The sequence below is a fragment of the Anomaloglossus baeobatrachus genome, chromosome 12 (assembly GCF_048569485.1).
Source record: "Anomaloglossus baeobatrachus isolate aAnoBae1 chromosome 12, aAnoBae1.hap1, whole genome shotgun sequence".
NCBI classification, from domain to species: domain Eukaryota; kingdom Metazoa; phylum Chordata; class Amphibia; order Anura; family Aromobatidae; genus Anomaloglossus; species Anomaloglossus baeobatrachus.
This window is the reverse complement of record NC_134364.1, coordinates 131,055,806-131,072,578: the sequence shown is the minus strand read 5'-3', so window position 1 is coordinate 131,072,578 and position 16,773 is coordinate 131,055,806. Positions and strand designations below refer to the sequence as shown.

General features: G+C 51.2%; 1 protein-coding gene across 1 annotated transcript in view; it reads right to left on the bottom strand.

The window, feature by feature from the left end:
* Positions 1–2,455, bottom strand: part of INO80 (INO80 complex ATPase subunit) — a 322,016-nt gene extending 319,561 nt beyond the window's left edge. The window contains exon 1 of the mRNA XM_075331242.1: positions 2,345–2,455. The gene's annotated coding sequence lies outside the window, so the exon portion shown is untranslated. The remainder of the gene's footprint in view (positions 1–2,344) is intronic.
* Between the last annotated feature and the right edge of the window lie 14,318 nt (positions 2,456–16,773).

Below are 16,773 nucleotides of genomic sequence, written 5' to 3'. Positions count from 1 at the left end.
CTCCCCCTCCCCTTCTTTCCTCTCCGGCCTCCTCCCCCCTCTCTTTTCCTCCCTGGCCTCCTCCCCCGTCTCTTTTCCTTCCCAGCCTCCTGCTCCTCCCTCCTCCCTTTTCCTCCCCAGCCTCCTCCTCCTCCCCCCCCCCCCTCTCTTTTCCTCCCCGGCCTCCTCCTCCTCCTCCCCCCCCTCTCTTTCCTCCCCGGCCTCCTCCTCCTCCTCCCCCCCTCTCTTTTCCCTCCCCGGCCTCCTCCTCCTCCCCCCCCTCCCTCTCTTTTCCTCCCCGGCCTCCTCCTCCTCCCCCCCTCTCTTTCCTCCTCCCCCCTCTCTTTTCCTCCCCGGCCTCCTCCTCCTCCCCCCCCTCTCTTTTCCTCCCCGGCCTCCTCCTCCTCCCCCTCTTTTCCTCCCTCCCCTCTCTTTTCCTCCCCGGCCTCCTCCCCTCTCTCCCCCCCCCCTCTCTTTTCCTCCCCGCTCCTCCTCCCTCTCTTCCTCCCCCCCCCTCTCTTTTCCTCCCGGCCTCCTCCTCCCCTCTCTTTTCCTCCCCCCCCCTCTCTTTTCCTCCCCGGCCTCCTCCTCCCCTCTCTTTTCCTCCCCCCCCTCTCTTTTCCTCCCCGGCCTCCTCCTCCCCTCTCTTTCCTCCCCCCCCTCTCTTTTCCTCCCCGGCCTCCTCCTCCCCCTCTCTTTTCCCCCCCCCCCTCTCTTTTCCTCCCCCCCTCTCTTTTCCTCCCCCCCTCTCTTTTCCTCCCCCCCCTCCTCCCCCCCCTCTCTTTTCCTCCCCGGCCTCCTCACCCCTCTTTTCCTCCCCCCCTCCTCTCTTTTCCTCCCCCCCCTCCTCCTCCTCCTCCCCCCCTCTCTTTTCCTCCCCCCCTCTCTTTTCCTCCCCCCCCTCTCTTTTCCTCCCCGGCCTCCTCCTCCCCTCTCTTTTCCTCCCCCCCCCTCTCTTTTCCTCCCCGGCCTCCTCCTCCCCTCTCTTTTCCTCCCCCCCCCTCTCTTTTCCTCCCCGGCCTCCTCACCCCTCTCTTTTCCTCCCCCCCCCTCTCTTTTCCTCCCCGGCCTCCTCACCCCTCTTTTCCTCCCCCCCCTCCTCCTCCTCCTCCCCCCCCCTCTTTTCCTCCCCCCCTCTCTTTTCCTCCCCGGCCTCCTCCTCCCCTCTCTTTTCCTCCCCCCCCCTCTTTTCCTCCCCCCCCACTCTCTTTTCCTCCCCGGCCTCCTCCTCCCCTCTCTTTTCCTCCCCCCCCCCCTCTTTTCCTCCCCGGCCTCCTCCTCCCCTCTCTTTTCCTCCCCCCCCCTCTCTTTTCCTCCCCGGCCTCCTCCTCCCCTCTCTTTTCCTCCCCCCCCCTCTCTTTTCCTCCCCGGCCTCCTCCTCCCCTCTCTTTTCCTCCCCCCCCCCTCTTTTCCTCCCCGGCCTCCTCCTCCCCTCTCTTTTCCTCCCCCCCCCTCTCTTTTCCTCCCCGGCCTCCTCCTCCCCTCTCTTTTCCTCCCCCCCCCCCTCTCTTTTCCTCCCCGGCCTCCTCCTCCCCTCTCTTTTCCTCCCCGGCCTCCTCCTCCCCTCTCTTTTCCTCCCCGGCCTCCTCCTCCCCTCTCTTTTCCTCCCCCCCCCCTCTCTTTTCCTCCTCGGCCTCCTCCTCCTCCCCCCTCTCTTTTCCTCCCCCCCTCTCTTTTCCTCCTCGGCCTCCTCCTCCTCCCCCCTCTCTTTTCCTCTCCGGCCTCCTCCCTCTTTTCCCTTTTCCTCCTCGGCCTCCTCCCCCCTCTTTTCCTCCTCGGCCTCCTCCTCCCTCTTTTCCTCCTCGGCCTCCTCCTCCCCCCTCTTTTCCTCCTCGGCCTCCTCCTCCTCCCCCCTCTTTTCCTCCTCGGCCTCCTCCTCCTCCCCCCTCTTTTCCCTTTTCCTCTCCGGCCTCCTCCTCCTCCCCCCTCTTTTCCTCTCCGGCCTCCTCCTCCTCCCCCCTCTTTTCCTCCCCGGCCTCCTCCCTCCTCCCCCCTCTTTTCCTCCTCGGCCTCCTCCTCCTCCCCCCTCTTTTCCTCCTCGGCCTCCTCCTCCTCCCCCCTCTTTTCCTCTCCGGCCTCCTCCCCCCTCTTTTCCTCTCCGGCCTCCTCCTCCTCCCCCCTCTTTTCCTCTCCGGCCTCCTCCTCCCCCCCTCTTTTCCTCTCCGGCCTCCTCCTCCTCCCCCCTCTTTTCCTCCTCGGCCTCCTCCTCCCACTCCTTTCCACAAGGCCTCTTCTTTTTTTCCCCGGCCTCCATCTCTCCCCGGCCTCATTCTCGCCTCCCCCTTCCTTCCTTCCCGGCCTCCTCCGCGCTCTGCCCTCAGAGGCCATACATGTCACCCCCGTGGTAGTAGCCGCCGCTCCTCACCTGTGCTCTCCGTCTCCGGAGCCGGTTCGGGCAGCTGGGTAGCAGAATTTGCTGAGAACAGCCCTGAACCCGTTAGCTCCTGCAGGTAGCAACAACTCTCCCAGTCTAAGAGAGAAGGGAGACAAGGAGCCATGGTGGGGGGAGCGGCGCCATTACTCAGGCCAAAGCAATCGAGCAAACCCTTTCCTTCTCACCAAAGAACATGGTTCGAGAGCCCTAAAAAGTCTTTGTAAGCTCCGCCGAGGGGCCCCGCAGCCGGCCCGCGCTCACACGTGCGGACGTCACCGCTCCATCGGCCGGTTTCACCTCCGTTTATTGAAGGTCGACATCGAGGCGATCGTCGCCTCGATTGATCGAGTCTGTCCTAGTCAACTGGCGACACAGCAGAGGTGACGTCACGAAAGTGAACAAGCAAATTTAGCGAACGATCGCGAGATGGCATGCGGAAGTGACGTTGAAAAATCACCATGGTAACTGATACCAGCGAAGAGGGGGCTGTACAGAATGGCGGGCCCAGGGCCTCTCTATAGCGTTTGATGCTCTTTGGTCTGACATCAAACTTTAACCCCTTATATCCCAGCATTTATTTTGTGCGTTCATTTAAAGGTAAAGAATGCACCACATTAACCCCTTCACCCCCAGGCGATTTTCCGTTTTTCCGGGGGTTTTTTGCTCCCCTTCTATTGAGAGCCGTGACTTTTTTTTTATTTTTCTATCAAACTTCCCATATGAGGGGTTATTTATTGCGAGACAAATTGTATTATTTAATGAAACCATAAGTTTTACCATACAGTGTGCTGGAAAACAGCGAAAACATCCCAGTGAGGACAAATTGCAGAAAAGCTGCGATTGCATGATTGTTTTTGGATTATTTTATTCCCAGTGTTCACTATATGGTGACACCGATGTGTGGGTGCGATGCCTCAGGCCGGTGCGAGTTCATAGACACCAAATATGTATAGGCTTACTTGTATCTAAGGGGTTAAAAAAATGCAGAAATGTGTCCAAAAAAGTGGCGCACGTTTTGCCCCATTTTCCGTGACCCGTAGCGTTCTCTTTTTTTTGGATCTATGGCTCAGTGACGGCTTATTTTTTGCGTCTAGAGCTGCCATTCTTATTGGCACCATTTTTGCGCAGATGCTACGTTTTGATCGCCTGTTATTACATTTTGCGAAAAACGTGCGGCGACCAAAAAACGTAATTTTGGCATTTGGAATTTCTCTGCTGATACGCCGTTTACCGATCAGATGAATTGATTTTATATTTTCATAGATCTGAACGCGGTGATACCAAATATGTGTATATTTTATTTTTTTTAACCCTTCAATTTTCAATAAGGCAAATGAGGGCGATTTGAACTTTTAGAGTTTTAAATTTTTGAAAAAAAATGTAAAAAACTTTTTTTTAATTTTACAATCCCCCCCCTAGGAGACTATAAGGCCTTGTTCACACACTGCGTTTTTACCCGCATTTTTTTTTTGCGTTTTAGCTGCAGAAATTTCTTGAGGAAATGATTGTACCTTTCTGCAGACATTCCCCAGCAAAACCTATGGAAAAAAAATGATCTGAGCGCACACTGCGCTTTTTTTCTCAAAAACATTCTTTTGCAGAATTTCTTGAGAAAAAAAATCAGCAGTCACTTCTTTTCTGCAGGGACCTGTGGTTTTTGCCATAGATAATGGTAAAAAAAACCGCAGGGACCAACCTGCGGAAAATAATGCACCACAACCGCACCAAAAATACATCAAAGATCCACAAAACCGCGGTAAAAATGCGGTTTTCAGTGCATTATTGGTGCGGTTTTTTTACCAAAAGTGTGCTAATCTTTCAGACTCAAGAAATTTCTTGAGAAAAATGCTTTTTTTTTTTAGTGTGAACAGAGCCTAAAAATCAGCAGTCTGATCGCTTGTGCATTTCTGTAGATCACAGCTGCACAGCTCAGATCAGCAGAAAAGCTGCTCGCCTCTCACACACGGCGCTCTGTCAACTGTATGAGGAAGTGACATAACTATCATCACATAACCCTGTACTACCATGGCAACCATCGGCTCCACGTGATCACGTCACATGACGTCCGATGGCGCCAGATAAGTGAATGTTTACCGCAATGTCAAATTTTGACAGTGAGATGTAAGGGGTTAATAGCAGCAGGTGGATTGGGGATCCACTCGTGCTTCGGAGGCACACATGTCAGCTGTTCAAATCAGCTGACATGTGCGGGGATTACAGTGACATGATCCATGACGTTCCCAGTACGTCATGTGTCGTGAAGAGGTTAACACTAGAACTACTGGACTCGTGACACCTATATAGAAATACATGGTGCAAAGTAGTCAAAATGACTACCTCAGTAGTTCTAGTGTTAATACATAACACGCTCATGCACAGTTACACCCTCTACCAATCACATTAGTTGATTTTATATTTTGATGGATCGGGCATTTCTGAACGTGGTGATACCAAATGTGTGTTTTGGGGATTTATTTCAAAAGGAGGATGATTTAAGCTTTTGTGGGGTATTTTTTTAATATTTTTTCATACTTTTTTTTACACTTTTTATTGTATTTACTAATTCTGACACGCCGGGGCCGTGGGAGTTACTCGTTACAGGGCCGTGGGAGTTACTCGTTGCAGGGCCGTGGGAGTTACTCGTTACAGGGCCATGGGAGTTACTCGTTGCAGGGCCGTGGGAGTTACTCGTTACAGGGCCGTGGGAGTTACTCGTTACCGGGCCGTGGGAGTTACTCGTTACCGGGCCGTGGGAGTTACTCGTTACCGGGCCGTGGGAGTTACTCGTTACAGGGCCGTGGGAATTACTCGTTACCGGGCCGTGGGAGTTACTCGTTACAGGGCCGTGGGAGTTACTCGTTACAGGGCCGTGGGAGTTACTCGTTACAGGGCCGTGGGAGTTACTCGTTACAGGGCCGTGGGAGTTACTCGTTACCAGGCCGTGGGAGTTACTCGTTACCAGGCCGTGGGAGTTACTCGTTACAGGGCCGTGGGAGTTACTCGTTACCGGGCCGTGGGAGTTACTCGTTACAGGGCCGTGGGAGTTACTCGTTACCGGGCCGTGGGAGTTACTCGTTACAGGGCCGTGGGAGTTACTCGTTACAGGGCCGTGGGAGTTACTCGTTACCAGGCCGTGGGAGTTACTCGTTACAGGGCCGTGGGAGTTACTCGTTACAGGGCCGTGGGAGTTACTCGTTACAGGGCCGTGGGAGTTACTCGTTACAGGGCCGTGGGAGTTACTCGTTACCGGGCCGTGGGAGTTACTCGTTACAGGGCCGTGGGAGTTACTCGTTACAGGGCCGTGGGAGTTACTCGTTACAGGGCCGTGGGAGTTACTCGTTACAGGGCCGTGGGAGTTACTCGTTACCGGGCCGTGGGAGTTACTCGTTACAGGGCCGTGGGAGTTACTCGTTACAGGGCCGTGGGAGTTACTCGTTACCAGGCCGTGGGAGTTACTCGTTACAGGGCCGTGGGAGTTACTCGTTACCGGGCCGTGGGAGTTACTCGTTACAGGGCCATGGGAGTTACTCGTTACAGGGCCGTGGGAGTTACTCGTTATCGGGCCGTGGGAGTTACTCGTTACCGGGCCGTGGGAGTTACTCGTTACAGGGCCGTGGGAGTTACTCGTTACAGGGCCGTGGGAGTAACTCGTTACAGGGCCGTGGGAGTAACTCGTTACAGGGCCGTGGGAGTTACTCGTTACAGGGCCGTGGGAGTAACTCGTTACAGGGCCGTGGGAGTTACTCGTTACAGGGCCGTGGGAGTTACTCGTTACAGGGCCGTGGGAGTTACTCGTTACAGGGCCGTGGGAGTTACTCGTTACAGGGCCGTGGGAGTTACTCGTTACAGGGCCGTGGGAGTTACTCGTTACAGGGCCGTGGGAGTTACTCGTTAAAGGGCCGTGGGAGTTACTCGTTAAAGGGCCGTGGGAGTTACTCGTTACCGGGCCGTGGGAGTTACTCGTTACCGGGCCGTGGGAGTTACTCGTTACAGGGCCGTGGGAGTTACTCGTTACAGGGCCGTGGGAGTTACTCGTTACAGGGCCGTGGGAGTTACTCGTTACAGGGCCGTGGGAGTTACTGGTTACCGGGCCGTGGTTCCATTTCTGGGACGCTGCGGTGGCCAGGCCCAGCTCCGTGACCCTGGCTGTGTCAGTAAAAAAAATAGAAAGGGTGTACAATAGTTATTCATGATGCCACCCGTGGTACTCCTCCAGAGATAGCCGACGATGCGGGATGGGATCTCTGGGGCAGATGGTGACGCATCTGGTGGTGTGAGGTAGCAGCGTTGTTTGGGCAAAAACGTGAGGCAGTGAGGCAGCAGCGTGTTCACACCAACAGTCTATTTATTGTTGCAGCATAAATAGATCCAATTTCCCACTGTCAAAGTCTCTTCCGGATCACAGCCGGTGCATATAGACAAATTCTTTGCATCAAAAAGTCTTGTTACCTTAGGACCCCGTTAACCGCAGGGATCTGTGTAAGGTTCTCCTAGGCTCACACTCTTGGCCTGTGTTCACGCCACACAGAGCCAGCCCAGCTCACACAGCATGTGTTAGCTTCACCAAGCCTGGCTCTCAACTGAGACACACCCTGCTGTGCTCTGCATGATTTAAACGAAAATGCCGGACATGGGGATTGCTACAAAACCTGGACTGGGAGGAGGGATCTGTCTCCCTGTTACCCTTTGTGCTATACTCCCAGTAATAGCTATAGCAAACTCAGAGGGTTTCCAGACACCGGACCTCACCGGACGCACAGGGCACACAAGCGGTTTCCACACATACTGATTGCCCCTGCATAGGTCCTCTAACCTTACTCACCGCTGTATCCCTAAGCCCCATTGGTAACTAACCAATCCGGATTTGAGGCATAAAGCCCCGGCTCCCATACAACTGTGGATAACACTCCCTTGTTTTTTCACTATGTGCAAATGAACGAAGGTAGGAGGTTCTCCAACCCCCCTTATGATTTTTCAGAGGTAAACCATCCGTCTTACCAGATTGGCACTTATTTCCCCTTGACTTTCTACTATGCGCAAACGAACTGAGAGCTTAATTTGACTCTCTGACACTAATATCTCTTCCGAATAACAACCTGCCACATAGTAGCCCTGCTTCAGGATTTCTTGACACCCTGCCACTCATATACGGATTGGTCTTACGCTTTCTTAGAGCCAAGCATTATTTCTGCATCACTGAGTACTCCTACAAGTATTATCTGAATTGTTGATGGGGCCCCGTTATTGTCCTAGGATTCATAAGTCCATTTATCAATAGTCAGCCTGTCCGACCGGATGAAGGCCGAAATGATGGCCGAAACGTTGTCATAGGCGGACTTTCTGCAACTGTATCATCTTTTTCAATAAATATTCAAAAGAAACATTCATTCTTCTTTTTTATGTGTAATCACAATTGGGAAATAAACGGTGTGCCGGAGCTACTTCACTCCTACTAGACTATTTTTCTCCTGAGCACCTGTGATAGGTGACTCTAGGTCCTCTTTGATCTTACCTATATAGAAATACATGGTGCAAAGTAGTCAAAATGACTACCTCAGTAGTTCTAGTGTTAATACATAACACGCTCATGCACAGTTACACCCTCTACCAATCACATTAGTTGATTTTATATTTTGATGGGTCGGGCATTTCTGAATGTGGTGATACCAAATGTGTGTTTTGGGGATTTATTTCAAAAGGAGGATGATTTAAGCTTTTGTGGGGTATTTTTTAATATTTTTTCATACTTTTTTTTTTACACTTTTTATTGTATTTACTAATTCTGACACGCCGGGGCCGTGGGAGTTACTCGTTACAGGGCCGTGGGAGTTACTCGTTACCGGACCGTGGGAGTTACTCGTTACCAGACCGTGGGAGTTACTCGTTACAGGGCCGTGGGAGTTACTCGTTACAGGGCCGTGGGAGTTACTCGTTACAGGGCCGTGGGAGTTACTCGTTACAGGGCCGTGGGAGTTACTCGTTACCGGGCCGTGGGAGTTACTCGTTACCGGGCCGTGGGAGTTACTCGTTACAGGGCCGTGGGAGTTACTCGTTACAGGGCCGTGGGAGTTACTGGTTACCGGGCCGTGGTTCCATTTCTGGGACGCTGCGGTGGCCAGGCCCAGCTCCGTGACCCTGGTGGTGTCAGTAAAAAAATAGAAAGGGTGTACAATAGTTATTCATGATGCCACCCGTGGTACTCCTCCAGAGATAGCCGACGATGCGGGATGGGATCTCTGGGGCAGATGGTGACGCAGCTGGTGGTGTGAGGTAGCAGCGTTGTTTGGGCAAAAACGTGAGGCAGTGAGGCAGCAGCGTGTTCACACCAACAGTCTATTTATTGTTGCAGCATAAATAGATCCAATTTCCCACTGTCAAAGTCTCTTCCGGATCATAGCCGGTGCATATAGACAAATTCTTTGCATCAAAAAGTCTTGTTACCTTAGGACCCCGTTAACCGCAGGGATCTGTGTAAGGTTCTCCTAGGCTCACACTCTTGGCCTGTGTTCACTCCACACAGAGCCAGCCCAGCTCACACAGCATGTGTTAGCTTCACCAAGCCTGGCTCTCAACTGAGACACACCCTGCTGTGCTCTGCATGATTTAAACGAAAATGCCGGACATGAGGATTGCTACAAAACCTGGACTGGGAGGAGGGATCTGTCTCCCTGTTACCCTTTCTGCTATACTCCCAGTAATAGCTATAGCAAACTCAGAGGGTTTCCAGACACATTCTGGGGGACACATAGCGGTCTTCAAATATTACCCCTGTCACTGCCTCACATATCCCCCCTCAGTTCAAACGGGCGGGGTTGAACTTTTGCCAACATACAGGGACCTCTGGACAGGGCATCCGCATTGCCCTGCAACCTACCAGCCCGGTGTTCCACAGAAAAGTGAAAGTTCTGCAAGGAGAGAAACCACCTGGTGACTCTAGCATTTCTCTCCTTAGCATTCCTCATCCAGACCAAAGGGGAGTGGTCTGTCACCAGGCGAAAGTGTCGCCCCAGCAGGTAGTAGCGGAGGGATTCCAGAGCCCATTTTATGGCCAGGCACTCCTTCTCCACTATGCTATAGTTCTTCTCTGCCGGGGTGAGTTTTCTACTCAAATAGGTGACCGGGTGCTCCTCTCCATCTACCTCCTGGGACAGAACCGCACCCAGACCCACCTCAGAGGCATCTGCCTGTACTATAAACTCCTTTTGAAAGTCAGGGTTGACAAGGACAGGCTGACCACATAGGACTACCTTTAGCACCTGAAAGGCTTCCTCTGCTTGTGTATTCCAGTGGACCATGACCGACTTCTTCCCTTTTAAAAGATTGGACAAAGGCGCCGACCTTCCAGCAAAATTGGGTATGAATCGTCGGTAATACCCCATTATACCCAGAAAGGCTCTTACCTGTTTTGTGGTAAGGGGACGAGGCCAGTTTTGAATGGCTTCGATTTTGTTTACTTGTGGCTTGATAACCCCTTGGCCTATCACATACCCCAAGGAACGGGCTTCTTTGAGACCCATAGCACATTTGCTTGGATTCGCCGTCAGACCAGCCGCTCTGAGCGAATCCACTACCGCTTGTACCTGAGATAAGTGGGTGCTCCAGTCACTGCTATAGATGATGATGTCATCCAAATATGCGGAGGCATATGGTTGATGGGGTTCTAACACTATGTCCATTAATCTCTGAAACGTGGCCGGAGCCCCATGTAAACCAAATGGCAAGACGACATAGCGATAGAGCCCCCCTGGCGTGACAAAAGCGGTCTTTTCTTTTGCCGCCTCTGTCAGCGGCACCTGCCAGTAACCTTTAGTGAGATCGAGAGTCGTGAAGTACTGGGCCCGTCCCAGTCTCTCTATCAGCTCGTCGACCGTGGGCATGGGATACATATCAAATTTCGAAACCTCATTTAACTTTCGGAAGTCATTACAGAATCTTAAAGAACCGTCTGGTTTCGGGATCAGCACAATGGGACTGGCCCATTCGCTCGTGGATTTTTCAATAACCCCTAGTTGGAGCATCTTTTTTACCTCCTCCGCAATGGCTTGCCTACGAGCCTCTGGTACCCGGTATGGCCTCAGGCGTACCCTTACTTGAGGCTCGGTGACAATATCATGGTGGATTACGGTTGTTCGGCCGGGTAGGCTTGAGAACACATCCGTATTCCGCTGCACTAATCTCCGAGACTCCCGTCTCTGCTGTTTTGAGAGAGAATCCCCTATCTTCACTCCCAATTCATCATCAGGGGACTCCTCCTTTGTTGTTGTCAAGGCACCTGAAAAGGTTAGGTCCAACGTTACGTCAGCCACCATACATTCCCTGTCTTTCCATGCCTTCAGCAGGTTTACATGGTAGATTTGCTCTGGTTTTCTTCTACCTGGCTGATACACTTTATAGTTTACTTCCCCCACTTTCTCCCGGATCTCATAGGGACCTTGCCATTTGGCTAAGAACTTACTTTCTGCAGTAGGTATCAGGACTAAGACACGATCCCCCGGTTTAAAAGACCTGATGGAGGCCTTTCTATTATACTGAGTACTTTGGGCTGCCTGAGCATCCAGCAAATGCTCTTTAACAATGGGCATTATTGCCGTGATACGATCCTGCATACCCATAACGTATTCCACTGTGCTTTTGTGAGGGGTGGGCTCCTGTTCCCAAGTTTCCTTAACTATATCCAGCAGTCCCCGCGGATGTCTGCCATACAGTAACTCAAATGGCGAGAACCCGGTGGAAGATTGTGGGACCTCGCGGATAGCGAACATTAAATAGGGCAATAACATGTCCCAATCTTTCCCCTCTTTGGAGACCACCTTTTTCAACATAGCCTTCAGAGTTTTATTAAAACGTTCCACTAGACCATCAGTCTGGGGATGGTACACTGACGTGCGTAGCTGCTTGATCTGGAGGAGTTTGCACAGTTCCTTTGTAATTTTAGACATAAAGGGAGTGCCCTGATCGGTCAGGATTTCTTTGGGTAACCCCACGCGACAGAACATAGCAAACAACTCCCGAGCAATAAGCCTCGCCGAGGTGTGACGTAGTGGAATGGCCTCCGGATAACGTGTCGCGTAATCCATCACTACCAGGATGTGCTGGTGACCACGGGCTGATTTTACAATGGGTCCGATCAGATCCATAGCAATCCGCTCAAAAGGCACCTCTATAATGGGTAAAGGTATCAGAGGACTACGGAAACGGTGCGTTGGTGTGGTCAACTGACAAACTGGGCAGGACTCACAGAACCTCTTAATTTCTGCGCCGACCCCTGGCCAGTAAAACCGCTGAAACATGCGTTCCCGCGTTTTCTCTTCACCTAGGTGCCCACTCATTAGGTGGTTATGAGCCAATTCCAAGGTCTGACGGCGGTACGGCTGAGGGACCACCAACTGTTCCACTATTTCACCCCGGATTGTATCAACCCAATAGAGCAACTCTCGCTTTAGAGCCATGTAGGGAGTTTCCAGCCTGGCACCAGGCCGCTGGGGTACCCCATCAATTACCTGTACATTTCCACGTCCAGGAGCCAATGTGGGGTCCCGGAGCTGCGCTATTCCGAAATTATCTGGAGACACGTTCAACTCCGGGATTGCCTCGGGTGGCTCAACCTCTCCTGTCATTACCTCTAGGGGGAAACCTGGCAGGGTTACACTCTGTCCCTATACTGGTGACCCCTACGGCAGGTATCCCTGAGTCGGGATCGTCCGGCTCAGGGCCTGGTTCAATCATACACCTCGGAGGGCTAGGTCGCCTCCCACATAATGTCCAGAACAGGGGCAAGTCTCTTCCCAAAATAACAGCATATGGAAGTCTTTTCATCACCCCCACTTCATGTTGAACCTCTCCACACGAGGTAGCAATGGTGACCCTTTCCATAGGGTATTCACGTAGGTCTCCATGAATACAAAGTACCCCTACTTTATGTCCCGTAGGGTTTTCCCCGGAGACCAAGGAGGCATGTAGAAGAGTCACTAAACTTCCTGAGTCCAACAAAGCCTCTGCTGTATAGCCATTAACACGTACTTTGCAGAGATGGGGCTCCTCCCCCATAGTAACAGTGCTTACGGTACAAACAGTATGGGCATACATGGATACCCGGCGAGCGTACCGGCAGTCCATGGGTTCTGATGTGAGTGGGCACTGTGCCATCACATGCCCGAGCTGATGGCACCGCCAGCACATAACAGCAGAGGTGTCCCTGTTCGGGTGTCTGACTTTGGGGAACCGGGACTCCGGCTGACCTTAGTCTGGGGTTTACTCTCTGCCAGGGCTGAAGACGGGGCAGCACCCGAGGAGGGACGGGAGTCTTTTACCAACTGTGAAGGGGGCGTATCCCTACGGAGTGCCCGCCGTGAAGCAGAGTCCCGGACCAACTCCTGGGTAGCTGTGTAGCGTTCCACCAAATTCACTAGCTGGTCTAGGGTACCGGGGTCCCCCTGTCCCACCCACCGTTGAATGGGGGCTGGCAAAGTCCGCACAAACCGTTCAATCACCACCCGCTCAATCATCTGTCCGGGGTTCAAGGTCTCCGGCTGCAGCCATTTTTTTTACAAGGTCCAGTAAGACATGGGCCTGAGAGCGTGCAGGTTTTCCCTCCTCAAAGGACCACTGATTCACTCGTTGGGCCCGGAGATAAGTGTTAACCCCCATTCGTGCAAGGATCTCACCTTTCAGTGTGCCATAGTCCTTGGCATCCTCCGTGCTGAGATCCAGGTAGGCTTTTTGGGGTTCACCTACCAAGAACGGGGCCACGACATCAGTCCAATGGTCGATAGACAATTTCTCTCGCTCAGCGGTCCTCTCAAACACGGAGAGAAAGGCTTCTGGGTCATCCTCTGCACTCATCTTCGTAAGTGCCACCCTTACTCTGTCCTGGGCCGCAGGAAGGACTGGATGATCTGGAGTTACCGCTGGGAGCGCTTCTCGCAGAGCAGAAAGCTGCTTAGTCAACAAGCTGTTTGTCTCCTGTTGCTGAACTAACGCCCGCTGGAGCTGGACATTGGTTTGTTGCTGCTGAGCATTAGCCTGTTGCTGCTGAGCATTAGCCTGTTGCTGCTGAGCATTAGCCTGTTGCTGCTGAGCATTAGCCTGTTGCTGTTGTGCACTGGTTTGTGCAAAAGCCTGCTGTAGTTGAGTAGTAGACTGGGCCAGCTGCTTTACAAGTTCCTCCATAGTGGCTGCTGAGGTAAACTGTAACTTTGCAGGCTTAATCATAAACATGTGAAAACTGGATTGTTGCCCCTAGCAACCAGGCTGCAACGCCTGTAAGCTTCGTGGACCTGCCGATCCACCGCAAACAGTCAGTAAATTTTTATTTTTTTTTTCCGGGTAAGTACCTCTTAGGCCATTGCCCTTAGCTACCAGGCTGCCATGCCCGCATTCTCCACCATAATGTGAGGTAGCAGCGTTGCTTGGGCAAAAACGTGAGGCAGTGAGCCAGCAGCGTGTTCACACCAACAGTCTATTTATTGTTGCAGCATAAATAGATCCAATTTCCCACTGTCAAAGTCTCTTCCGGATCACAGCCGGTGCATATAGACAAATTCTTTGCATCAAAAAGTCTTGTTACCTTAGGACCCCGTTAACCGCAGGGATCTGTGTAAGGTTCTCCTAGGCTCACACTCTTGGCTTGTGTTCACTCCACACAGAGCCAGCCCAGCTCACACAGCATGTGTTAGCTTCACCAAGCCTGGCTCTCAACTGAGACACACCCTGCTGTGCTCTGCATGATTTAAACGAAAATGCCGGACATGAGGATTGCTACAAAACCTGGACTGGGAGGAGGGATCTGGCTCCCTGTTACCCTTTGTGCTATACTCCCAGTAATAGCTATAGCAAACTCAGAGGGTTTCCAGACACATTCTGGGGGACACATAGTGTTCTTCAAATATTACCCCTGTCACTGCCTCACAATATATATATATATATATATATAATATGTGTGTGTGTGTTTCAGGCCATGTTTTGTACTGCAAAACGGATCCTTCAAGCCGCATTCAACCGCAACTATGAAAACCGGATCCGGCGCCCATTGAAATACATTGCAGCTACTGCCGCAATGTACAGAATCCGGTGAGATGCAGTTTTTGAACGCAGGCAACGCAACATGTTGCATTTTTGCTTCAAGGTAAAAAACTGCAACTCACCGGATCCTGACATAGCCGCATGGAAACGCATGTTGCTGCAAGTCCATTGACATTGCATTGAGCTGACAACGGATCCGGCAACATGCGTTTTGCGTTTTTTTGCCGCCCGGCAGAATACCGCTGATGTGTAACCAGCCTAAGCTTGTTTGCTTAAATAAGTGCTCTGTTGCTAGCTAGATAGATGCCGTAGCAGCGCTCGGGACCGTTCTGGACTTTAGTAAACTGCTCTGCACCTGGTTCTGGACTATAACACTGTTTTTTATATCACATGTTGTGCGCGCATGTCTTCAGTCACATGTGTACACACATCAGTTGAATACCTTGCACCAGCACTGTGTTCGTTTATTGCATTATGCATTTAACTTTTAATTTTTCTTTACTTTAGCGCTCACTCACACTTGCGCTATTTTGACACAAACGGAATCCGTCACTAATGTAGTACAGTTCATTTATTTACATTGGAAGCGCGACATCATGTGGACACAAGCGGGTACTGCAATACACACACACGCGCCATATTAACGCGCTTCCAATGTAAATAAATGAACTGTACTACATTAGTGACGGATTCCGTTTGCGTCAAAATAGCGCAAGTGTGAAACTAGCCTTATTTCTGATGTTGGACGCCGAACCGTGTGTTTCCAGTCCAGGACATGGAGGATCAAGTATCGATTTCTGATGCCAATTTTTTATGGCTAGCTACTATTCATTATAACCTTAGAACACAACCTCAGCTGGGTGTATGGGCCGCACAGAGGGAAAAAATAATTTGGGAGGCCGCATTCTTTGCAGGACAAAGCGACATTTTTATTGGTAACATTTTTTTTTTTCACACACCTTTGGAGCACTGATTTTGAACATATTTCACTTGTTTATTATAACAAATGTGCACATTCTTTGTTTAAATATAAAAAAAAGTTGATGGTAAAAAAAGTCATGCCTTATTTTGTTTTTTGTTTTTTTTTTTACATTTTATTCCTTTCTTGTAACTAATAGTGTTACAATTAGCACTATATAGAAGTTTTGGCCAACATCTTTTAGTAATGTTCCCCATATTGTTGTAATGTGCCCATCCTTGTCCCCTTGTAGTATTGTGCCCCATCCCACAGTAATGTGCTCATCCTTGTCCTCTTGTAGTATTGTGCCCCATCCTAGCCCCTATCCTACAGTAATGCGCCCATCCTTGTCCCCATCTTATCGTAATGTGCCCATCCTTGTCCCCATCTTATCGTAATGTGCCCATCCTGTAGTAATGTCCCTATCCAATAGTATTATGCCCATCCTTGTAATGTCCCCATCCTTTAGTCATGTCCCCAGCCTTGTCCCTATCCTATAGTCATGTGCCCACCTTGTCCCTATTCTATAGTCATGTGCCCACCTTGTCCCCATCCTATAGTCATGTGCCCACCTTGTCCCCATCCTATAGTCATGTGCCCACCTTGTCCCTATTCTATAGACATGTGCCCACCTTGTCCCCATCCTATAGTCATGTGCCCACCTTGTCCCCATCCTATAGTCATGTGCCCACCTTGTCCCCATCCTATAGTCATGTGCCCACCTTGTCCCCATCCTATAGTCCTGTGCCCACCTTGTCCCCATCCTATAGTCATGTGCCCACCTTGTCCCCATCCTATAGTCATGTGCCCACCTTGTCCCCATCCTATAGTCATGTGCCCACCTTGTCTCTATTCTATAGTCATGTGCCCACCTTGTCCCCATCCTATAGTCATGTGCCCACCTTGTCCCCATCCTATAGTCCTGTGCCCACCTTGTCCCCATCCTATAGTCCTGTGCCCACCTTGTCCCCATCCTATAGTCATGTGCCCACCTTGTCCCCATCCTATAGTCATGTGCCCATCTTGTCCCTATTCTATAGTCATGTGCCCACCTTATCCCTATTCTATAGTCATGTGCGCATCTTGTCCCTATTCTATAGTCATGTGCCCACCTTATCCCTATTCTATAGTCATGTGCCCACCTTATCCCCATCCTATAGTCATGTGCCCATCTTGTCCCTATTCTATAGTCATGTGCCCACCTTGTCCCTATTCTATAGTCATGTGCGCATCTTGTCCCTATTCTATAGTCATGTGCCCACCTTATCCCTATTCTATAGTCATGTGCCCACCTTATCCCTACTCTATAGTCATGTGCCCACCTTATCCCTATTCTATAGTCATGTGCCCACCTTATCCCTATTCTATAGTCATGTGCCCACCATGTCCCCATCCTATAGTCATGTGCCCACCTTGTCCCTTTTCTATAGTCATGTGCGCA